Source organism: Andrena cerasifolii, chromosome 7 (genome assembly GCF_050908995.1).
Source record: "Andrena cerasifolii isolate SP2316 chromosome 7, iyAndCera1_principal, whole genome shotgun sequence".
NCBI classification, from domain to species: Eukaryota; Metazoa; Arthropoda; class Insecta; order Hymenoptera; family Andrenidae; genus Andrena; species Andrena cerasifolii.
In genome coordinates this window covers 620,470-646,447 of record NC_135124.1, presented here as the reverse complement: position 1 = coordinate 646,447, position 25,978 = coordinate 620,470, and the positions used below count along the sequence as shown (strand labels likewise).

Here is a 25,978-nt window from a genome sequence, read left to right as displayed (position 1 = left end):
TCCATTTCGGAAGCGTTGCATTGTCTCTTTCTTTCCATTTCGAGAAGCGAACTTTCCGAGAAACGTGCGCTGTTTACGTTTACGTGGATCGAGAACGAACACCCCCTGCCCCTCCGCTCGGGAGCTAGCCATCGGGTGCTCGAGAAATTGCGATGCCGTGTTGCAACATTTTACGCAATTTAACGCAAAGAAGAGCGTTGAATAATTTTTTCTCTGTTTTCGAAGTAGGATAGATACCTACATACATACCCGTGTAACCGTTACTCACGGGGTTACCGGTGGGACGGTGAAGGAACCATATCGCCAGCACAGGACGGTTGTTCAGGGCCGCCGATCGAATGACTGTACGCTGAAGTTAAGTGGAGTACGACAATTTATTCGTTAATATATACCAGGTATCCCGGCCAGGTCTGTGCTGGCAAGCAGTGTGAAAGCAGCTTACTCTAAACCTTAGATTAGTAATCGTTAGTCCAACGCAGTTTCCACGTTCTCCCACACGACCGTGGGCGCCGTTGATCGAGCCGAAAATCCGGACCCTGTTTGCGAAAATCTTCCTCTTACGTTCGCGGGGAATGTCTTCATACGTGCGATGAGCGACGTCAAACGCTGCTTTGTAGCCACCGATAGTCTTTGTCCGCGCTGATAATCGAAGGTGAGCCGCATGCACTCGTCGCAACCATCCGACCAGTCCTTGAATTCCCGGACGGTGCGTAACAGCACGGCCATTCGGGACAGCATTCTGAACGCCCTCATGAACACATCCATTTCTTCTTCTTCTTCGTGTACTTGTACCTCACTAAGTATACATACGTTGCACCACTTTACGATTCCACACTCAACGACACTACTAGTTCACTTCGCTGCGTACATTGACGCTAAGTTTCCGTCGCCGTACAATCTTAATCGAACGAACGTTCAACCGTGTTGTACTAGATCTTAACCGAACGACTACCCAAATCGATCTGAATGTTACCTACGTACACGGCACACGTACCCCAAGCACGATTCCGAGGCGGACATATATTTATGAACACAACGATAATTAAACTTTCAGGGTCTGTATCATGAAAACCATATAAGATTTAATGATTTTCATCAAGTATTTTGAAAGTGTAATTTATGTAATGGTTTCCTGAATATTTGTGATTCGCCAAGGTAAACATAACTCGAAATACTGGAGGTTGTACGACTTTCTTACAGTGTAAACAAAGTTTTCCTTGTGCCAGAAACGATCGTGGATGTTCTGTACAAGACACAGTATACGTTAAAGTTATTTTAATTATGAGTAAAGGTAAAAATATTACACCAATACGACGGCTGCAAATACAGCTGCTTCGAAAGCACGGTAATACATATCGAAGCATTTCTAAGGAGTTGGGAATAACTGTTGGAGCTTGTTACGCAGCTATAAAGCATATAAAAGTGAATAAAACTGCAGATAATGTTCCTCGGAAAGAAAAACCACGTAAAACGGATGTTCACACTAACCGTGTGATTCACCGAACCTCCAAAGCTGATCGTTTTAAAACTGCTGTAGACATTCATAATGAAATATTACCGTATTTGAAGCAAACAATAAGTGTAGGAACGGTTCAACGTCACTTAAATGAGTTTAACTTGATGGGGAGAGTAGCCCGAAAAAACCTCTAATATCCGAAAAGAATCGACGTGCTAGACTTCAATTCGCAAAAACTCATATTACATGGACGGCAGAAAAATGGTACAAAGTTGTATTCACTAACGAAAGTAAGTTTAACCGATTTGGTTCTGATGGCAAATCTTATGTGAGACGTACAGTTGGAGAAGAATTTAATAACAAATTGTACAAAACCAACCGTTAAAGGTGGAGGCGGGTCAGCACTAGTTTGGGGGTGTATGAGCATGAATGGTACTGGCCTAATACATCGGATTACAGGAATTATGGATCGTTTTGTTTATTTAAATATTGTAAAAAGTGTTCTTCTTCCATTTGTTAAAGATACAGTGCGTAAAAATTGGTTTTACCAGGCAGATAACGATCCGAAACATACGGCACGTGTTGTAAAAGAATTTTTAGCAAAGAAAATAATAAATGCCATGCCTGCTCAGTCCCCAGATCTCAATCCAATAGAGATGCTGTGGATTGATGTTGATCGTGAAACAAAACACCAGAAACCAAAAAATATCCAGGATTTATTTAAAACAATCGAAGAAGCGTGGAAGTCCATTCCAATCGATAGGTGTATTCGTTTAATTAATTCTATGCCACGACGTTGTCCCCAAGTCATCAAAAATAGGGGGAGAGCTACGAAATATTAGCTTAATAATGTTTAGTATTATTTAGACCTTTAAAATGATTAGAAACTAAGAAAATCTTGTTCGACAATTGTGTTCATAAGTATGTGTCGCTGAAATCTGTAACACGAAATGTTGTCCTTTTATTATGTTGCATTTGCTATCAATTTGAAATAAAATATATTATATGTATCCATAGAACATAAATTGTATTATTTATAATTCCAATATAAATACATGATCTATGTCCGTTCGATTGTAAAACGTAATAAAAGATTGAAAATGACTATGTTCATAAGTATATGTCCGCCACTGTATATTATTCGGTGGAGCAAATTTTTATGCAGTTAACAAATGGATCTCACTCTATGATATTGGGCGGAGTTTACTTGCCACCAGCGACTCCGGAACTGCTATACGAGGAACACTGCAGAGCTATCTCTGAAGTACTGGGTCAGTCCGGACAGCTATTTTTATATCTGCCGGGACTACAACCTTCCCCATCTTGACTGGATCTACCAAGACGCAACACTGGACTTCGCAACCCATCCTTCATCTACCACGTCTGAAATTTCTTTTGCTGGACACATTCTAGAGATCTTCAACTTCTTTAATAGTAACCAGTTCAATTCAATTCCAAATTCACATGGCAATAGACTTGATCTGGTTTTCTCTAACAATAATGCTGTGAGCGTTGCCCCCTCTATTGACTCGTTTCTACCTTGTGACAATTATCACTTGGCACTAATTATTGACGCCAGATTCGCTAATATTAATTGCACGCCACGAATTAATCACCTCTACTACGATTTCCGGTATTGTGATTACCGTCTCGTTCGGGACTACTTGAACAGTGTACCATGGGATGATTACTTAACTAATGCGAACCTCGACGATGCGCTTCCATTTTTCTATGGTCACTTATACACAGTCATTGGCTTATATGTACCTAAAATTGTTTCTAAGGAATCTAATAATTATCCTACATGGTTTTCTCCGAATCTAATCAGGCTCGTACGGGATAAAAAGCGCGCACATGTTGTATATAAAAAATCGAATCTATATTCTGATTATTTACTCTTTGCGAGCCTGCGATCCTAGTGCAAGAGGCTAACTGAGCAATGTTACCATAATTATGTGCAGGGAATTGAGTCGGGCATGCAGCGCAATATCAAACATTTCTGGAGGTTTGTAAACTCGAAACGAGGCGCTAAGGGTATACCGAATATTATGGTTCATAACGGGTCTACAACTAGGGATGACCTGGCTATTGCTAATTTGTTTGCGTCATATTTCGGGTCTGTTTACCTTTGCAATGCGGCGGATTATCCTGTATTTGATAATGGGTTTAACTCTTGTTGTTGAGTCCCGAATGGTTTTAGGATCGGGTTAAAGTACATGGATGAAAGTGATACCGAATAACTGTAACTCTTAGCTTTATTCATAACGCGATACAAACATGCACGGCCGTTCCGTGTCACGTCCCAAGCCAGGACTGGTCACCCAAGATGCCCGTGTGGGAGCGCTCTCGTCAGCGCTCCTGGGAGCATGCGCAGTCCCTAACACTTGTCTTTTCGACATTTGCATCGACATCAGCGAAATATTTGATAGCCTAAATTTCCTAGATATTAACCTTCCGGTACTCGCGCCTATTTTTGTAACACGAGCACTCGCGTCGTGCACTGAGTGCACGGTCACGTATTATTAACCTGCCGGTAGCCTTTTTAGTTGAAAAAACCAGTAGTGTACCCAGCACCCCTATGTATTCTTCCAGCGGACATTTTTGCATAATGCTACGTACTTGTCACGTTCAAATACAGTTTGGAAGTGTTTCTGATTGAATGAAAACGAAAGTATACCGCGTATCTTGCTAGCGACCGCGCCCGTGTACTCACAAGTACGCCTCCAATTGCTTTGGTTTTTTTATATGTTTTGGAGGACCGAAAAATAAGATATACGTGTCTTTTTATTTTGGCCTGTTTGCATGTTTAGGGGGTGAAACCACCCCTCAATGGTTTTCCAGTTATCCGCCTCCGATTGCTTTGATTTTTGGATATATTTTAGAGGGCCGGAAAATAACATATACGTATTTTTTTATTTTGGCCTGTTTGCATGTTTAGGGGGTGAAACCACCCCTCAAAGGTTTTCAGGTGTTCGCCTCCGATTGGTTTGGTTTTTTGATATGTTTTGGAGGACCGAAAAATAAGATATACGTGCCTTTTTATTTTGGCCTGTTTGCATGTTTAGGGGGTGAAACCACCCCTCAATGGTTTTCCAGTTATCCGCCTCCGATTGCTTTGATTTTTGGATATGTTTTAGAGGGCCGAAAAATAACATATACGTATTTTTTATTTTGGCCTGTTTGCATGTTTAGGGGGTGAAACCACCCCTCAATGGTTTCCCAGTTCTCCGCCTCCGATTGTACTGGTTTTTGGATATGTTTTATGGAATCGAAAAATAAGATACACGTGTTTCTTTAGAGCGGCCCGTTTTCATATTTAGGGGGTGAAACCACCCCTCAAAATTCATAAGGGGTACAAAATTTTGTTGAGTCAAATTTCATATGGACAAACATATCCAACAACCAAAACAATCGGAGATGATCACCTAAAAATGTTATACCTTGGGGAAGCTTTAACCCCCTAAACATGCAAACAGGCCTAAATAAAAAGATACCTGTTTTTTATTTCTTATTTCCTCTAAAACATACCCAAAAATCAGAGCCCTCGTAGACGAACACCTGAAAATCATGTAACTTTGAGGGGTGGTTTCACCCCCTAAACATGAAAACAGGCTAAAATAAAAAACACGTGTATCTTATTTTTCGGTCCTCTAAAACATATCCAAAAATCAAAGCAATCAGAGGCGAATACCTTGAAAACCATTGAGGGGTGGTTGCACCCCCTAAACTTGCAAATAGGCCAAAATAAAGAAACACGTATATCTTATTTTTCTGTTCTATAAAACATATCCAAAAACCAAAGCAATCGGAGGCGAATACCTTGAAAACCATTGAGGGGTGGTTGCACCCCCTAAACTTGCAAACAGGCCAAAATAAAGAAACACGTATATCTTATTTTTCTGTTCTATAAAACATATCCAAAAACCAAAGCAATCGGAGGCGAACACCTGAAAACCTTTGGGGGTGGTTTCACCCCTAAACATGACAACAGGCCAAAATAAAAAAACACGTATATCTTATTTTTCTGTTCTATAAAACATATCCAAAAACCAAAGCAATCGAAGGCGAACACCTGAAAACCTTTGGGGGGTGGTTTCACCCCCTAAACATGATAACAGGCGAAAATAAAAAACCCGTATATGTTATTTTTCGGCCCTCTAAAACATATCCAAAAATCAAAGCAATCGGAGGCGAATACCTGGAAAACCATTGAGGGGTGGTTTCACCCCCTAAACATGCAAACAGGCCAAAATAAAAAAATACGTATATCTTATTTTTCGGTCCTCTAAAACATATCCAAAAATCAAAGCAATCGGAGGCGTACAACTGGGAAACTTGTGAGTACACGAGCGCGCTCGCCGGCAGGATACGCGGCATACTTTCGTTTTCGTTCAATCAGAGACACTTGCAAACTGAATTTGAACCTGACAAGTACGTGGCATTATGCAAAAATGTCCGCTGGAAGAATACATAGGGGTGCTGGGTACAATAGATCACGGTAAAACGGTTTTTTCAGCCAAAAACTGAACTCCGTGCACTCCGTGCACCCGCGCGAGTACCGGAAGGTTAATAAAGAATCAGGAATGGACGAGATTCCTCCAATATTCTTTCGATCGTGTAGTTTTATCTTATCCCGACCTATTTGGATAATCTTTAACTGCTCTTTCAATGCTGGATACTTCCCTCAATGCTGGAAAACCAGTCTAGTTACTCCCATTTTCAAATCAGATAATTCCAATGATGTTAGAAACTATCGACCTATTTGTATAAACAATGTGATGCCTAAGATATTAGAGGACATTATCAGTGAACGTATGAATTCGATGCTGTCTAACATTATATGCGAGCAGCAACACGGGTTTACGCCGGAGCGGTCTACGGCTACCAACTTGGCAGTCTATTGCAGACATGTCTCGACCTGTTTGGATTCTAATTCCCAGGTGGACACCGTTTTTACTGACTTCCAAAAGGCGTTCGACTCAGTGAATCACAAAGTATTATTGGCTAAATTGTCATCGGTGGGATGCAAGGGGAACGTGTTAGCGTGGTTTGAAAGTTATTTAACCGGTCGTTATCAAATTACACGAATTCGCAACTCTAGCTCTCATCCTATATTTGTATCCTCGGGGGTCCTTCAAGGGTCCCACCTTGGGCCGTTGCTTTTTAACGTTTTTATCAATGATTTATCTGACGTCTTCCAGCATAACAACTTTCTGTTATACAGGGTGTCCCAAAAATGTCGGAGTTCCTTGAAAGGGGTGACTCAGGGGGTGATTTGAAACAACTTTTTCCTTAGCGAAAATATTGTCCGAAGCTTCGTTAACGAGATATTAACAAAAAACCCCGACCAATCAGAGCGCGCGCCTTCCGCCCGAGCTCCCGTTGTAGCGTTGGCTACACGGCAGGCGGCTGCGCTTGTACTACGAAGGTATGAACAAGCAAGTCGGCATGCACCGAAGGAAATCGCGTTACACAGTTTTACTTTAAAGCGGAATCTTAAATAATAATTGTTTGAAGTGAGAGGATAAGAAATACGCAAATTTCGTTTTCAAATAAGGCATAAACGAAAAGGTAATGTAACAAAAAAGTGTGACAAGTGATCATAATTCGTTATTGAGGTAAAAATCCGTAGTTTAATCACGGCCAACATAACTAAATTTAAAAAATAATATTAGGTGTATGAATAAATTCTTTCAGACTGGATTTACATAATCGGTATAAAGCATCCGAATTTCTATCGCAGTGATATTCGTAAGCTATCAGAAATTTGACAAAAGGTAATTAATAATAATGGAAATTATTTCGATGATTGAGTTGTTTTTATTTTATTTTTTTTAAATCAAACTGTTATTGAACCCTAAAATCGTACAGAATTTATTTCTACACCTAATAATCACTAATAAATTAAATAACACTCACCCCTATGGGCATTCCTTTCCTTCCTTTCCTTCCTTTACGGAAACCTGTGTCACTAAGTAGGTCACTGTGCCGATCCTGGTCATCGGTGGACGAAAAGATTTATGGTAGGGTTGCGCCCACTGCTCAGCTGATCGCAGGTATAACACCACCCGAAGGTAAGGATCGCAACGTCAAGTGCATCCGGGTTAATGTACCGAATATTCACTTCACTGCACGGCCACTAACACTGATCACTTAATTTACTTTTCATGGAACGTGTTGTTCCTACGTTATAAAATTGGTGGCCCCGAAAGGGGCCGATTACTGTTATTTGAGCAGTTGCTCGATGTGACCACCCTCAGCGTCTATGCACGCCTCAGCGCGTACAATCACTTGCCTTTGGACGGCCAGCAATGTTTGCGGCGTAATATTTGCTACTGCAGCGTGAATTCGAACAACTATGTCTTCCAGTGTATCCACTGGCTGGCGGTACACCTCATCCTGAAATGATTGTTGTACAACAAATACAAAACGTAAGTAAAAAAAAGAATACTTATAAGAAAAAGTAACAGCAATAATGAAATTACCTTCAGGTAGCCCCAGAAGAAAAAATCCAGCGGGGTCATATCCGGTGACCGTGGGGGCCACGCAACAGGACCGCCGCGGCCGATCCACCTGTCCTGGAAGGTTTGATTTAGGTAGTCGCGGGCAATTGTGGCGTAGTGAGGTCCAGCCCCGTCTTGCTGATAGAACATGTTCCGTCGGATCTCATTTGGAATATGGTTCATGAGATCCGGCAGAACATGCTCTAAAAACACTTTATACGCTGGGCCGTCCATCCTGTCTGGCAGCATGTACGGCCCAACGATGTACTCGCCACAAATGCCGGCCCATACATTAATCGACCAACGGACTTGTGCTGCGCGTGTCCGAAGCGCTAGTGGATTCTCGTCGCTCCACAAATGCCGATTGTGGGAATTGAAGCACCCTTCCCTATTGAAGAGTGCTTCGTCCGTCCACAATATGTATTTGCAGAACGACGGATTCCGCTGCACTTCTCCCAACAGCCACACTGAATACTCAACCCGCTGGTCGCCATCCCCGGGGTGCAAATGTTGCACCCGTACATAGCTGTACGGATGCAACATGTTTTCCCTCAGAGTTCGGTGTACCGTCATTCTGCTGGCACTAGAAGAAAATGCAGAAACATCCATTATTAGATAACATTTGTTTTCCTCAATTAATAATTGCTGCAGTTATCTTGTACTGTGACTTACTCTAGGCGGCGGCTCAAGTCGCGCACGCTGGGGGTTGGATCATCATTTATGGCGTCCAACACGTTCTCTTCTACCGCAAGGTTCCGCGCGGCTCTGGGTCTACCCACGTTACTGCCTCGCGGCATCATCGACCCCGCCGAGTACAATCTTGACGCTAAACGTCGAATTGTACCCTCGCTGGGGGTTTGGATGTGCGGGTATTCCCGTGCAAATGCACGCACGGTAGCACTTGCGTCCCCGTTGTTACGGGCGTACACCCAGAACATCGCGTAATATTCTTGAGCGGAGAACATTTCTAGGACGAGATTGCTAGCTGACTGATAGGATTTTTTCAAGCAACTTCCTCTACCCCCAAGTAGTTTCTCTCGTTCCATTATGAGTTAACTCCCACCAGGACAAGAGGCTTTAGGTAAAAAGAAGCCAGCACATTTTCGAAACACACGTGCTTTGCAGAAGTGCAACGAACGAACCATCCTACACTTTCACAAAAGCCCGTGCTCCGTCCTTTTACTGCCAATGTACCCGTTGCTTCGAGATAGACAGCAGACACCACGTGTTTCGGTTCGAAAGGGTCCGAAGAGAGGAGAAGCAGAAAGTCTTCGAGTGGCTATAAAGAAGAAAATGCATACCATTCCTGTTTCCGTTTTCCGAGACCTCGAGTTCACGTCTGCTACGAGGCGTAACCAGTTATGTCATAAATTGTCCAAAACTGTAGGAAACAGTTCTCTACCGCCGACTAGCGGGACAATACGGTCATAAACCGCGACCCTAGCGAAATGCTCTGGCCGATCAGCCTGATTAGTTTTAAATACGCCTCGCGGAGTGGCACAGGAAGAAAGGGGGTAACTCGCTGACTGCGCGTAGTCCCACCTGCTTCGTCCTTCCTTCCAATTAAAGGCAGGATCCTTATCTCTCGAGTATAAGCACGCGCTCGAATTTCAAAACAAAAGCACGCATCGACGTATGCCGTGCGAGAGAAGGTGGGCCTCAGGGAGGAGACATAGCTGTGAAGAGGGCCTCTTCAAGTCAGTGGTCGTTTGAGAGGGATGCAGGGCAGATTCGTTAGGTTACGACCAATCGGAATTCATGCCCACCTTTTCTCGCACGGAATACGTCAACGCGTGCTTTTGTTTTGAAATTTGAGCGCGTGCTTATACTCGAGAGATAAGGGTCCTGCCTTTAATTGGAAGGAAGGACGAAGCAGGTGGGACTACGCGCAGTCAGCGAGTTACCCCCTTTCTTCCTGTGCCACTCCGCGAGGCGTATTTAAAACTAATCAGGCTGATCGGCCAGAGCATTTCGCCAGGGTCGCGGTTTATGACCGTATTGTCCCGCTAGTCGGCGGTAGAGAACTGTTTCCTACAGTTTTGGACAATTTATGACATAATTGGTTACGCCTCGTAGCAGACGTGAACTCGAGGTATCGGAAAACGGAAACAGGAATGGTATGCATTTTCTTCTTGTGCCAGCAGAATGACGGTACACCGAACTCTGAGGGAAAACATGTTGCATCCGTACAGCTATGTACGGGTGCAACATTTGCACCCCGGGGATGGCGACCAGCGGGTTGAGTATTCAGTGTGGCTGTTGGGAGAAGTGCAGCGGAATCCGTCGTTCTGCAAATACATATTGTGGACGGACGAAGCACTCTTCAATAGGGAAGGGTGCTTCAATTCCCACAATCGGCATTTGTGGAGCGACGAGAATCCACTAGCGCTTCGGACACGCGCAGCACAAGTCCGTTGGTCGATTAATGTATGGGCCGGCATTTGTGGCGAGTACATCGTTGGGCCGTACATGCTGCCAGACAGGATGGACGGCCCAGCGTATAAAGTGTTTTTAGAGCATGTTCTGCCGGATCTCATGAACCATATTCCAAATGAGATCCGACGGAACATGTTCTATCAGCAAGACGGGGCTGGACCTCACTACGCCACAATTGCCCGCGACTACCTAAATCAAACCTTCCAGGACAGGTGGATCGGCCGCGGCGGTCCTGTTGCGTGGCCCCCACGGTCACCGGATATGACCCCGCTGGATTTTTTCTTCTGGGGCTACCTGAAGGTAATTTCATTATTGCTGTTACTTTTTCTTATAAGCATTCTTTTTTTACTTACGTTTTGTATTTGTTGTACAACAATCATTTCAGGATGAGGTGTACCGTCAGCCAGTAGATACACTGGAAGACATAGTTGTTCGAATTCACGCTTTAGTAGCAAATATTACGCCGCAAACATTGCTGGCCGTCCAAAGGCAAGTGATTGTACGCGCTGAGGCGTGCATAGACGCTGAGGGTGGTCACATCGAGCAACTGCTCAATTAACAGTAATCGGCCCCTTTCGGGGCCACCAATTTTATAACGTAGGAACAACACGTTCCATGAAAAGTAAATTAAGTGATCAGTGTTAGTGGCCGTGCAGTGAAGTGAATATTCGGTACATTAACACGGATGCACTTGACGTTGCGATCCTTACCTTCGGGTGGTGTTATACCTGCGATCAGCTGAGCAGTGGGCGCAACCCTACCATAAATCTTTTCGTCCACCGATGACCAGGATCGTCACAGTGACCTACATAGTGACACAGGTTTCCGAAAAGGAAGGAAAGGAATGCCCGAAGGGGTGAGTGTTATTTAATTTATTAGTGATTATTATGTGTAGAAATAAATTCTGTTCGATTTTAGGGTTTAATAACAGTTAATTACCTTTTGCCAAATTTCTGATAGCTTACGAATATCACTGCGATAGAAATTCGGATGCTTTATACCGATTATGTAAATCCAGTCTGAAAGAATTTATTCATACACCTAATATTATTTTTTAAATTTAGTTATGTTGGCCGTGATTAAACTACGGATTTTTACCTCAATAACGAATTATGATCACTTGTCACACTTTTTTGTTACATTACCTTTTCGTTTATGCCTTATTTGAAAACGAAATTTGCGTATTTCTTGTCCTCTCACCTCAAACAATTATTATTTAAGATTCCGCTTTAAAGTAAAACTGTGTAACGCGATTTCCTTCGGTGCATGCCGACTTGCTGGTTCATACCTTCGTAGTACAAGCGCAGCCGCCTGCCGCGTAGCCAACGCTACAACGGGAGCTCGGGCGGAAGGCGCGCGCTCTGATTGGTCGGGGGTTTTTGTTAATATCTCGTTAACGAAGCTTCGGACAATATTTTCGCTAAGGAAAAAGTTGTTTCAAATCACCCCCTGAGTCACCCCTTTCAAGGAACTCCGACATTTTTGGGACACCCTGTATGCAGACGATCTAAAAATTTACAGTAAAATTTCTAGCTTTCTCGATGCGTCCCTTCTTCAATCAGACCTCCATAAATTCATCAAGTGGTATATGCACAATGATTTGAATTTGAACATCAGTAAATGTCACGTCATGAGGTCGTTTCGCGGTGGGAACTCATTAATGTTTCCGTATCATCTCAATAATTTTGCAATTTCGGTGATACATGATGTCAAGGACTTGGGTGTTCACTTTTCGTCCACTCTACATTTTTCCAGACATTGCGCAACTGTTGCAAACAGAGCCTTGATGACGCTGGTATTCGCACAATCCGATTGCTTTATACCACATTAGTTCGGCCATCTTTAGAGTACTGCTCCTCAATTTGGTCGCCGATTCTTGAGAGGGACAATCTACTTATAGAGAAAGTGCAACATAAATTCCTTAGGTTTGTCGCTTATAAACTGCGACGTCCAATGTTACGCGATAATCATAATTATGACCAAATTCTTGCGTCTCTGAACTTATCTACGTTATCGGAGCGCAGGCGTATTGCTGATCTCTGTTTCTTATTTAAAATTGTTAATGGTTGCATCAACTGTCCTTCACTCCTGCGGGATATCTCACTCTATGCACCATCCAGAAACTTAAGAGGAAGGACATCTTTTTACTGCTCAAGCATAAAATCTAAGTTTGGTGCTCGCGATCCTATAAATCGGATCGTCAGCGTTGGCAATTTATATTCAGAAAACATTGATTTTTTGCGGTGGATCCATACAAACTTTCAAGAGCAATCTGCGCAAAATTATCATGCGCTAAGGTGCAATGCTTAAATTTTTCTTTCTTTTTTATCTTTTCTTTGTGGTTAGATACTTTGTTTTTTCTTGCTTGTACGTATGCTACTGTATTCTTTATTGTATAAATTGGGCTTGTCCCGTAACAAACAAACAAACAAACAAACAAACAAACAAACAAACAAACAAACAAACAAGCAAACAAGCAAACAAACAAACAAACGAACGAACGAACGAACGAACGAACGAACGAACGAGCGAACGAGCGAACGAGCGAACGAGCGAACGAGCGAACGAGCGAACGAGCGAACGAGCGAACGAGCGAACGAGCGAACGAGCGAACGAGCGAACAAATTACATCCCTGAATCATCGATCGAGATGCGATTCGACCATGACCTACATTGTACATACATACGCACGCATGCGCGTACGTAAATATAGACCACACATTTTTCTAATAAAGCGTCGAATTCCAGCCACCACCGCGACCCTATCGTTCGCTGCACACATGGATACGTATCTACGCACATATGAGGGTCTGTATGTATGTATCCATCCCACCTCGAAAACAGAGAAGAACTGACTCAAAGCTCTTCATTGCGTTACATTACGCAAACCATTGCAACGCGGCATCGCGATTTCTCTAGGGCAAGATGGCTCACTCGAGAGCGGCGGGGGGGGGGGGAGGATGGTGCTCGTTCTCGATCCACGCAAACGTAAACAGCGCACTTTCCTCGGAATGTTTGCTCCTCGAAATTCTCCCTCTCTTCCTCTCTCCCTCTCTCCCTCTCTCCCTCTCTCCCTTTCTGTGAGGGCAATTGCTTGCATACATATCGCGCAGCTTTCGTTTCCTTCTGATTTGTAGCTCTTTTTTCCTTTTCCTTCTTCTTCTTTTCTTCCATTTAGCGCAAAACCTCGGGCGTTTTCTTCTTCATTACCGCATTCAATCGGGAGTGCACTTGGTTACTGTTGTACTCCACGACAGCAGCAGCACATCTTCGTGTATACGATCCTCTTTCGGCAAAATTTAATCTTTTTCCGCTAATGTACTTGGCAAGTATGGCGTTCAAACTTTTCACAACGTTATTATTGGAGTTATAGAGTAAGCTCTCCGCATGAGCTAACAGTGGACGAAGTATTTCTTTTACGTCCTGGTACACTCCAATTTTCATCAATTCTGGAAGGATGTTTCTTTCATTCTCTTTATTCTTTCCATCGCAGAAATATTCTAGTTGTGTACATTCTTTGTGTTCACCAAATACGTGGCTCGGAACATTCTGTATGTCGCCATACAAATTCTTTGTTTTCTCGTCGATTCATACATTCTGATTGTATCTAAACTTTGCGGCTTTTACGATGTACGTGCGTATCCGGCGAATGCTACTTTTCACAGCTTGCCTCAATGGTCCAGGTGTAGTCTTCTTCACAATCGCTTTCATTTTTGTGCAGAAGTTTCAACACAAATGATTCGTGCATTAAATTTTTTTTTACGCGAATCTGTCTCTTATATGGATCAGGATCAATAATCTTCTTATACACGCTGCTGTCCCCATCAGCAATCAGAGTAAAATAAACGAGCCCACGTTTTTCTACCCTAGTATTGAATCCTTCTACTATAGCATCGCTTTCCATAGCTGTCGATGCTCGAGATGTGTTCCATTTTTAAGCATATGTGCTTTCGGGGTTCTTTCTTGTTTTTCGCAGCAATCCGACAAATTCTGCAAACTTTATTTCTAACGCTGTAAAATAAAACTTTCTTCGTATGATAGCCAACTATCATGCCGACTCCAGACGCAGAATCGTAACATCCACTGCGGTATGATCTCTTCATCCAGCTTCCGTCGGCCACAACGGGGATATGAGGGGTCCCTGGAACGGGAAGAACGTCGCCTCTTTCAATTGCCAAAAGTTTTTCTTCTTCAGCCGTTGCTAACATCACTTTTTCTGCAGCTACAATTACAGACTTGACGAAATCATCTTGATTCTTCACAAAGTATCTCTTCGACATGCAACGTATGTTCACTCCTGCAAAAGTGTGTTTCAACTGGGCACAACTGCCTGCACATAAAATTGTTGCATTAACGGCGCCCTGATTGCTATCCACTTATTTGGCTTTGTCCGATTGATTGCAGATTTCAGCTTTGTAATGGCATAAAGTGCATATTACGCTGAAGATGCTCTTGAAGCCACGCCGTTTCATACCAGTTATTCGTAGGTGTTCAATGCCACAGTCTTCCGTATGTTTTGCATGCTTACCTATTTTCTGCAATTGAGCAAGCACATTTTGGAAATTCATTATATCGTTGCTACTTAGGAGATGCGACTGTTCTTGCGGCTCACCCTTCGCAACTTTTTCTATAACGAAGTTGTAAGATAACTCTAAAGACACTCTTTCCGCGATATATTTTCCGTTTCGATAATCTCTTTGCGAATGGACGTAATTTTCGCGGACGAAACGGTGAATTATTGTGCATATGTTCTTGCACGCCCAACATGTTCACATTTCCACTTCATTTTGCACTACCCCACGGTGTCGTCGTTGTGGTGGTTCTTAGTTATATCACTGCCTGCCAAGTCGATTCCCAAAATGCCTTTGGTTCGCAAGGAAGGGATGAACTCGTGGGAAGGAACGAGGATGGACGTTGGTGACCTCCTGAGTGAGGGCGTAAAAGTCCGAGTCGAGGACAGCTACGGTAAGGTTCGGTACTCGTAAACGCAGAAACCGAATGACCGACAACCGGCCAGATGACAGCAATAAAACCCTAAAACGGCGCAACTACGTGGCTACAAATATTTCCCCCTAATTAGCGGAACGCCTCGGCAGGTGGTAAAACTCTTCGAAAGGAATCGGTTTGACGTAAACGGCAAAGCCTGGCAAAAACGAAATGACACCGCATGGTCGAACGTGAAATGTAGTCCTACAGCATAATTTAACAATTTTGAATTCTTTGTTACGTATGTGGAATTTTACCATACGCCGCTCTCAACCGTTTTTAGAGCTCGCGTCTGCGAAGGGAAAACGCCCTAAAATCCTTTAGTTTATCATACACCACTAATGGGGGGCCATGCTCTCGACCATCTGGATCACGATCATGGGAACGGGAGTGACATGACGACGACCCCGAAGGATTTCCTTATATGGAAATTTCTAACGCATTCCCACTCATTTTTGGGACTATATAAACACTTTGGTTTCTACCCCCTGTGGTTCAAAGCAGTACAGTCACGTGTAGAGTAACGTCGTGTCACGCTCGTACAGAGTTGGCTAAATCTGGTAAGATCGAGCTAAAGTCTCGTCAGAATCATAGTTAACCTCATAGAACCCGCGATTTCGGTTTATATTCTATTCGGCACTTTGAAATAGCCACTCGTACGCCCCGCATCGCCAGTGCGTCAACACTGTGCAAATTAGTGGTAACTTACACACTTTTACCATACTATTTAATCGCGACACTTATATTTGTACAATAATTAGTTATTGTATACACAAATGGTGTTCACGTCTAAATCGAGTAGATTCATTAAACCCATCTTTTACCCAGCGATCCTTATAATATTAGTAGCATTCACCCACTGATACAGTTTTACAGCTCGAGTTGTATCAAACATAAATTAAGAGTTACGAGGCATTACTAACATTTCCCGCGACTCCCTGATCTAGCATCAGGTTCGTTCGCAACCTTATCCAAAACAAGGAATCTTTACCAACCCAGTGGCTTCCTATTTCGCATCGGGTTCGTCCACGAAACCTCCCCCTTCATACGGCTCCCTGGTTTCGCATCAGGTTCGTCCGTATCCTACAGCTCCCTGATTTCGCATCAGGTTCGGCTGTAAATCTACCAACTTCCGAACAGCTCCCTGGTTTCGCACCAGGTTTGTCTGTGAATAATCCAACCTCCTAACAGCTCCTCGACTTCGCGTCAAGTTCGTCTGTGAATTTCATCCTAGTGACTCCCCGATTTCGCATCGGGTTCGTTCACGACGTTCCACCCTCCTGCGGCTCTCTGATTTCGCATCAGGTTCGTCCGCGCACCTAACTAACAAATTCATAAACCGTATTCCTTGGGAAATACCCTTCTCGCCGGCCTCTCGCGTTGCCGCAGCCCCGGCTCGTAACATCTTCATCGAATCGATATGGCAGTCACACCAATGAATTGTAGCTATCACTGCCTCCTAATATTGCACTAAAAAATGACGAATTTGAAGTTCTCCATTCACCTTCGGATCTTTGTGGAATTTAGCATGATTTTCATCGAAAAAACAGAAATTCATTGGTGTAACTGCCATATCGATTCGATGAAGAATTAAAAATTGTTTAATTATGCTGTAGTGAATCTTGTCTCGAGCGTCGAAATCCACGAAACTCAGCGAGGCGCGGCTTATTGGCGGCATCGCCTTTGACGACACTAGCCAGAGAATTATCGTGTATGTCTTGCTTCGTACCAAACAACTTTGTACGAAATGTGGCAATTGTCAGAATGTTATTCCGTTTGGGTCCGAACATTTCTGGGATTCACTATATGTACGGGTAGAAGTAGAAAATATAATTTTTGTTGTACTGATTCAGATGGAAAGGGAACTCCGGTGGTTGCTCTACCAGCGCGGGCGTCGCGGGAGCAATAAGAGAGGCCTCATGATTAGTGTCATGGGTGTTATTTAGAAAATATATATGAAAAAAATTATGGTGTCAATATCACTTGTAATGGATATTTCACCCTCGACTGCGGGGGTCAACCTCAATTCGCTACGTTCGGCCCAGGATTCATACCTTTTTCCGGAAAAAGCCATCAAATTCGGTGAGGCACTACGGGGGGGGGGGGGGTTGTCCTCGCCACGGGGTACCAGGCCGCATCCTTTGACGGGCATAGCTCCAGATTCACCGTCAATCATTTGTGCAGTGGTGTGACCCGACTACTCTCCGTGTAATCGGTCTGCACGAAGTAGGGCGCAAGTTCGATCATTATCAGTACTCCTGCCCGAGAGGAATACAATTTACTTTAATAGTATAGTGCATGTATATTTTGTAATAAAGTTTTGTTATCGTCTCCTAAATTCAATAACTGCCATCCGGGCATCTACACTCCTACAATCCACCGTCAGTACGCCTCCTGGAGAGACACAGGAAGAAATGGGGTAGTCCGCTGTCGACGCGTGATCCACCCCAAAAATTTGAACAGATCCCTTATCGCTCGAGTATAAACACGTGCTCCAATATCAAAACAGAAGCATGCGTTGACGTATTATTCCGTGCGAGTAGAGATGGGCATTGGGGAGGAGGTATTGCTGTGAAGAAGGCCTCTTCAAGAGAGCAACCGTTTGGGAGGAATGCAAATCCGATTGGTCATAATAAAATCTGGTCTAGCAACTTTCACACCTCCTAACCCTAACCAATCGAACTTGAATCCCTCCCAAAAGAACCGGACATCCGAGCGTAGAAGCAAGTGCGAACTAAAAGACTATTGAAGTTGAAAGTTGAGTCATATTTTCCTACTTCTCTTTGCGTACAAACTCTAAGTAAATTTTATGACGTTTTGAAATATTAACGGTGCGCTTCTTGATACTGCAGATGCATCTACCTTGCATTTCTGACGGAAAAGAATTGTCCAGTATTTGGGCCTGCCATTCCTGGGGTGGACCTTTGGCAGGTAGGTATCTGTTTCAACAGACAATGCCACCCGTAGCGCCAGCAACACTGCCCCCGGTGCTTGCTATTCCAGCGGGTTTTCTTCGCGGGAATGTCAGTAAATTTGCAAGCGCAATATCTCAAAAACCAGTGAAAATAAAGTGTATACATTAAAGCTTATTGAATTTGTCTTGGAACGCACTATCAATTGATCTCTTCAAAAAGAAAAAATAGTTCCATTTAAAAAACTGAACTTGACCATAGTATCTTTTAAAATAATAATCGAAGAAAAAATTCGTCTGCGCTAATAAATTGGCCCTCTCGAACCATGCAATTCCATGTAAAAAAAAATTTTATCTCCAATACTTTAGGAGATATCCAGCTGTCCAGTCTTGTAGCGGACACACTATACAGGGTATCCCAGAATTTAGGGACATCCCGGAACATGCAATATCCTGTTGCAAAAAGACATCGAAAAGTTCTTAACCGTTTTGGGATCGAGGGTTTCGTTTTCGAGATATTAAGAAAAAGCCCGACCAATCAGAGCGCGAGCCTTCCGCTGGGGCTCCGGCGCTAGCGTGGTTGCGCGCCGTGCCGCGCTGCGACTACGAACAAGCAAGGCGGCATGCATCGAAGGAAATTGCGTAGAATGACAAATGAAAAAGACGTAACAAAAAAATCTAACCTTTTGCCATGGTTTGTTTGCCATTTAAAGTGAATAATGAATAAAGGATAAATGGATGAAAATCATGTGTAACGTCAAAAACCGAATACACAGTTGTTTTTTTTTTTAGAAGAATCGAAAATAATAATTATTTGGTGTGACAGGATAAAGAACGCGTAAATTTCCTTTTTTAATAACGTACAAACGAAAAGCTATGCAAAAGGGAATGAACGAAAAGTTATCGTAGTTGGTTATTAGGATAAAAATCCGTAGTTCAATAACGGCCAACACTGTTGTTGATAATGAATAAGGCCGTTTAAAAATAGCGAGGAAAAATTTACGTACGGAAATTTGAAGAATTATCGCCGGAAATAAGCCATAGCCTGCGTTAAATTTAAAAAAATAATAGTAGCCAATAATGTAACTAAAACTCACCCTTTCGAAAATTCACCTACAGCTTGAAGACCTGAGTCACTAGGTCACTGAATCGATCCTAGTCATCGACAGACGCGCCGAATGCACAGCTGATCTCAGGTACATGACACCATCCAAAGTTAAGGGTCGCAACGTCAAGTGCGTCCGGGTTAATATACCGAATATTCACTTCACTGCACGCCTACTAACACTGATCACTTAATTTATTTTTCATGGAACGTGTTGTTCTTACGTTATAAAAATTTGTGGAAATGAATGAGAACTTGGCGTTCGGAGCCGTGGGTATTCCCGCGCAAATTCTCACGCTGCAGCACTTGCGTCCTCGTTGTTCGGGGGGTACACCCAGAACATCGCGTAATACTTTTGAGCAGAGAACATTTCTGCAACGTGATTGCTTGCTGACTGGCAAGATTTTTTCCAAGCGACTCCTTCTACCCCCAAATAGTTTCTCGCGTTCCATTATGAGTTGACACCCACCAGGCCAAGAGGCTTCAGGTAAAAAAAGCCAGCACATTTTCGAAACACACGTGCCTTGCAGAAGTGCAAGGAACGAACCATCCTACACTTTCATAAAAGCCCGCGCTCCGTCCTTTTACTGCCAATGTACCCATTGCTTCGAGGTAGGCAGCAGACACCACGTGTTTCGGTTCAAAAGGGTCCGAAGAGAAGAGAAACAGAAAGTCTTCGAGTTGCTATAAAGAAGAAAAGGCATACCATTCCTGTTTCCGTTTTCCAATACCCAGAGTTCACGTTTGCTACGAGGTGGAACCAACTAAGTCATAAATTACCCAAAACTGCGCGTAGTCCCGCCTGCTTCGTCCTACCTTCAAATTAAAGAAGGATCCCTTATCTCTCGAGTCTAAACACGCGCTCGAATTTCTTAACAAAAGCATGCGTCGACGTATTCCGTGCGAGTGAATGTGGGCCTTGGGGAGGAGATATTGCTGTGAAGAGGGCCTTTTCAAGACACTGGCCGTTTGGGAGGGATGCAGGACAGATTTTTTTTTGTTACGACCATTCGGACTTCATGCCCACCTTTTCTCGCACGGAATACGTCAACGCGTGCTATTACTTTGAAATTCGAGCGCGTGTTTATACTCCAGAGATAAGGGATCCGTCTTTAATTTGAAGGTAGGACGAAGCAAGCGGGACTACGCGCAGTTTTCGGTAATTTATGGCTTAGATGGTTCCGCTTCGTAGCAGACGTGAACTCAGGGTATCGGAAAAGGGAAACAGGATTTTTTCTTTATAGCAACTCGAAGACTTTCTGTTTCTCTTCTCTTCGGACCCTTTTGAACCGAAACATGTGGTGTCTGCTGCCTACATCGAAGCAATGGGTATATTGGCAGTAAAAGGACGGAACGCGGACTTTTGTGAAAGTGCACGGTAGTCCGTTCGTTGCACTTCTGCGAAGCACGTGTGTTTCGAAAATGTGCTGGCTTCTTTTTACCTAAAGCCTCTTGTTCTGGTGGGAGTCAACTCATAATTGAACGAGAGAAACTACTTGGGGGTAGAAGAAGTCACTTGGAAAAAATCTTGTTAGTCAGCACGCAATCACGTCGCAGAATTGTTCTCTGCTCAAGAGTATTACGCGATGTTCTGTGTGTAATTCCGAACAATGGGGACGCAAGGGTTGCAGCGTGAGAATTTGCGCGCGAATACCCACTGCTCCGAACGCCAAGTAAAAATTTATTTTCACCAATTTTTATAACGTAGGAACAACACGTCCCATGAAAAATAAATTAAGTGATCACTGTTAGTAGGCGTGCAGTGAAGTGAATATTCGGTATATTAACCCGGACGCACTTGACGTTGCGACCCTTAACTTTGGATGGTGTCGTGTATCTGAAATCAGCTGTGCAGTCGGCGCGTCTGTCGATGACCAGGATCGGTTCAGCGACCTAGTCACTCAGGTTTTCAAGCTGTAGGTGAAATTCCGAAAGGGTGAGTTTTAGTTACATTATTGGCAACTATTATTTTTTAAATTTATCGCAGGCTATGGCTTATTTCCGGCGATAATTCTGCAAATTTCCGCACGTAAATTTTTCTTCGCATTTTTTAAACGGACTTATTCATTATCAACCACTGTGTTGGCCGTTATTGAACTACTAAGTTTTATCATAATAACCAACAACGATCACTTTTCGTTCGTTCCCTGTTGCATACCTTTTCGTTTGTAGGTTATTAAAAAAGGAAATTTATGTGTTCCTTATCCTCTCATTCCAAATAATTATTATTTTCGATTCTTTAAAAAAAAAAAAACAACTGTGTATTCGTCTTTTTACGTTACACATGATTTTCATCCTTTTATCCTTTATTCATTATTCACTTTAATTGGCAAACCAGCGGAAGTCACGCGCTCTGATTGGTCGGGCTATTTTCTTAATATCTCGAAAACGAAACCCCAGATCCCAAAACGGTTAAGGACTTTTTGATGTCTTTTTGCATCAGGATATTGCATGTTCTGGGATGTCCCTCAATTCTGGGACACCCTGTATATATATATGTATTTGTTATGGGATTATGTTTTTTATACATTTCTTGTAAATTAATAATATGAGCTCCTAAAAAAGGGAAAAATATTTTGGCGGCTACTTCTCATCTGTGTGTAAACACGTGTCAAAGATTGTATGTTGTTTCTTATGGAAAATTTTGAATCGAGCCTTTTAAATTTTGATGATATAAAAGACACAACTTTTTTGGGAACCGAAATAAGTAGTATCGTTTTTGGTGAGCAGTAGCAAATAATTAATTACATACAGTTCTTTCCCATAAGAAACGCATTGAAGAAATATCAGAATTATCGGCTTTTTAGTTATCCTCCAGGAACTTCCAAGGAAATTTCTTTTTTGTTTTACAATCAACATATATTTGGCTTTACAACTGCGAAAACAAGATTTGGCAATATTTACCTATAATGGAGTAATTACCTGTATTCTATGTCGCACGGTGTAGCTGAATGCCAAGAAATAGGGGAAAATTCAATAACATCACATATTTCGCACTGAAATTGCAGAATATAATTAAGGAAGTTCATAAAAAATTATTAATATACAACTCGTACGGAGGATTCACGTTATTTAAAAAAAGTAATGTGAATAATTTCAATAAAACTAGAACAATTTGATAAATATACCTACATACTATAGAAAGTGAAGAAATATTTGCAAACCTGTATCCATATTATCCTATGTACCAAATACTGTTCACAAAGTGTTAATACATTCCTACGAAATTATACAATATTTGGGCAACTTTCCAATCGGCTAATTGGGTGATGGGACCCAAGATGGCAGAAATAAAGGTTTTAAAAAGTAAAGAAAATATTGTACGCTCGAAATATTCTCATTGCAATACAAACGATGATGTTTTAATCTTTTTATCGATTTTTTCACATGCAGTACTAGTGTTTTATAAAGTAGCTTCATAAGATTCGACATTTTGATTGGAAAAAGTGGCATGTTGAATTTTTTCTCTATTCTTGGGATTGACGGCCACTGTGCGTTGGGACAAAAGCGGGATCGGAGCCAAGCGAGAATTCATTCGTTGTTTTCGACCGATAATTTCATATTTCCTCAAGAACGTTTCGACAACATCTGTTTACCAGCATTTCTAAAGGGCAGTCAAGAACGTAGTGCCGTCTTTAATAATTTTAGGCATTCTTCAGTCTCACAATGAGTTAATCCGTATATTGCTCTGTCGGTGGCTAGTACGTACGATGGGTTCGGACCCGGACGTAGGTACTGCTATTAACCGCCGCGCCGACTCGCGGAACAATATGGTCATACACCGCTACTCTGACGAGACGCTTTGGTCGATTAGCCTGATTAACGTGTGGAAATAGACTCGTAGGACGTATTCGTACAGTTAAATAAAGGATCCATAAATTACGGAAATAATCTAAATATTTAATGTTTTAATAATTTGTGGGATTGCCTTCTAATTTTATAATAGCTTCGAGCCTTCTTGGTGTGGAATTTGTTTAGTTGGATGTTATAGCAGGTTGTATTTTACTCTACTACTACATACAGGGTGATTCTCCAGCGGCGCCTGTCCTTTGATATACAGGGTGTCCCACTAAGGAGTGGACAGCGCGATATCTCTTAAAGTATTGTCGATAAAAATATAAAAAATAGGGAATTGCATGGTTCGAGGGGGCCCATTTATTAGCGCGAACGAATTTTGTTTTCGATTATTATTTTAAAAGATACGATGGTCAAGTTCGGTTTTTCAAATGGAACTATTTTTTTTGAAGACCTGAGTTGATAGTGCGTTCCAAGACAAATTCAATAAGCTTTAATGTATACACTTTATTTCCACTGGTTTTTAAGATATTGCGCTTGCAAATTTACTGATTTTCACTGCAAGAAACCCCTCTGGAATGGCAAAAACCGGGGGCGGTCTTACTGGCGCCACGGGTGGCACTGCCTCTTGAAATGGATACTTACCTGCCAAAGGTCTACGCCAGAAATGGCAGGCTCAAAGGCTGGACAATTCTTTTCCGTCAGAAATGCTACTTAGGTAGGTACATCTGCGGTATCGAGAAGCGCATCGTTACTTTTATTTCGCACTTGCTTCTACGCTCGGATGGCCGGTTCTTTTGGGGGGATGCAAGTTGGATTGGTTCTGATACAATCTGCTCCCTATGGTTGAAATTTAGTCTAGCAACTTTCACTCCTCCTAACCTAACCAATCCAACTTGCATCCCTCCCAAAAGAACCGGCCATCCGAGCGTAGAAGCAAGTGCGAAATAAAAGTAACGATGCGCTTCTCGATACCGCAGATGTACCTACCTAAGTAGCATTTCTGACGGAAAAGAATTGTCCAGCCTTTGGGCCTGCCATTTCTGGCGTAGACCTTTGGCAGGTAAGTATCCATTTCAACAGGCAGTGCCACCCGTGGCGCCAGTAAGACCGCCCCCGGTTTTTGCCATTCCAGAGGGGTTTCTTGCAGTGAAAATCAGTAAATTTGCAAGCGCAATATCTTAAAAACCAGTGGAAATAAAGTGTATACATTAAAGCTTATTGAATTTGTCTTGGAACGCACTATCAACTCAGGTCTTCAAAAAAAATAGTTCCATTTGAAAAACCGAACTTGACCATCGTATCTTTTAAAATAATAATCGAAAACAAAATTCGTTCGCGCTAATAAATGGGCCCCCTCGAACCATGCAATTCCCTATTTTTTTTATATTTTTATCGACAATACTTTAAGAGATATCGCGCTGTCCACTCCTTAGTGGGACACCCTGTATATCTTTAGATGCCGCATGGTACCCCTGTGACGAGGACAACCCCTCGCAGTGCCTCACCGAATTTTATGACTTTCGACCCTCGGAAGGGTTCGAATATTATTAAAAAGTCAGAAATGTCCGGGGTTCCGCATTTCCCATCAGATCTTTGCAAAAACGACAACAATGGATTCCTTATATTTATCGATGAAACTGACACCACGAACGACGTAATTCCGACCATATGAAGGAAACTCTATGAAAAATTAATTTATATCGTTTCAAGTTGTCTTCGCTAATAATAGTCCGATTTCCATGAAATTTCATATAATTTTCATCGGAAAAATATAAGGAATCCATTGGTGTCACTTCCATATCGATACGATAAAGAATAAAGTATTAAGTTATTTCTGAAACAGGTATGAATCCTCGGCCATAGACCCTTTCAAGTGCGCTTGAACCCAAGTGGGATTCTGAACGCTGCGCGGCTGGAGTCTGACCGCCGTTGCTGGCCACCGGCCGCAGCCGCCGGCCGCCGCCGCTGGCCGCCGCCGCCGCCGCCGCCGCCGCCGCCGCCGCCGCCGATCGCGGCTAAGAAACTCGACCTGATCGGAACGGAATCGAGACCGGGCAGCTTCTAGGCGTCTCGTTACCGGAACGGTGTCGAGACCGGGCAGCTTCCAGTCGTCTCGATAGTGGAACGGGATGGCGGCGATCATAGGATCGGTCGGTTACTCGGATTTCTCCAGATCGCTTGTACCGGGCAACATCCCGGCAGGCAGACTGGTAGTGATTTATGTCCCGATGCCCGGAATTAAACAGTTGCGAGAAATCGACGCGATCTCGCGACGCGGTGGGGAATGAGCGTCATCGCGCTGACGCGTCGCGAGGCCAGCGTGATTCGGCCTAATTCGGTTCGGTCGCGGTCGCCGGGCGCTCGTTTCGCTCACTCCCAGTCGCACCGCCGCGCGCTCGATTCCCTTTGCTGGGACGCTACGTCACACTGTCTTCCCGGGTTACCGAGAAAAATTCGTGACCGAGGAACTCTCCACAAACCGTGGCAGTGGAAGTAGTTAGCAACTAATAAACTGAACCCTGTCAGGGCCCTCGCCCGAACCGTCTGACAAGGAGACTGAACGATGTAAACCGAGAGTGTGTGAAATAGCGCACCAGCGGGAGACCCTCGGTCGACGGCGAATTGAGTCATTCAGTATTGAATATGAAAATTTTCATATTACTGATTGTAATATGAAATATTACACGTTGATGAGAGTATTGCCGATGGATTGATGAGTGTATGTCGACGAAAATGAATCCAAACACGAAGCAATTCGGTCTATTTTTTTATTATAAAAACAC

General features: G+C 43.0%; 1 protein-coding gene and 2 long non-coding RNA genes across 3 annotated transcripts in view; 1 reads left to right on the top strand and 2 right to left on the bottom strand.

The window, feature by feature from the left end:
• The window catches only part of Cow (Proteoglycan Cow), a 1,009,917-nt gene that overhangs the window by 499,593 nt on the left and 484,346 nt on the right, over nucleotides 1–25,978 (top strand). The window lies entirely within an intron of this gene.
• LOC143371251 (uncharacterized) overlaps nucleotides 1–25,978 on the bottom strand; it is a 333,517-nt gene that overhangs the window by 173,002 nt on the left and 134,537 nt on the right. The gene's annotated exons all lie outside the window — the stretch shown is intronic.
• LOC143371253 (uncharacterized) overlaps nucleotides 1–25,978 on the bottom strand; it is a 137,986-nt gene that overhangs the window by 22,174 nt on the left and 89,834 nt on the right. The gene's annotated exons all lie outside the window — the stretch shown is intronic.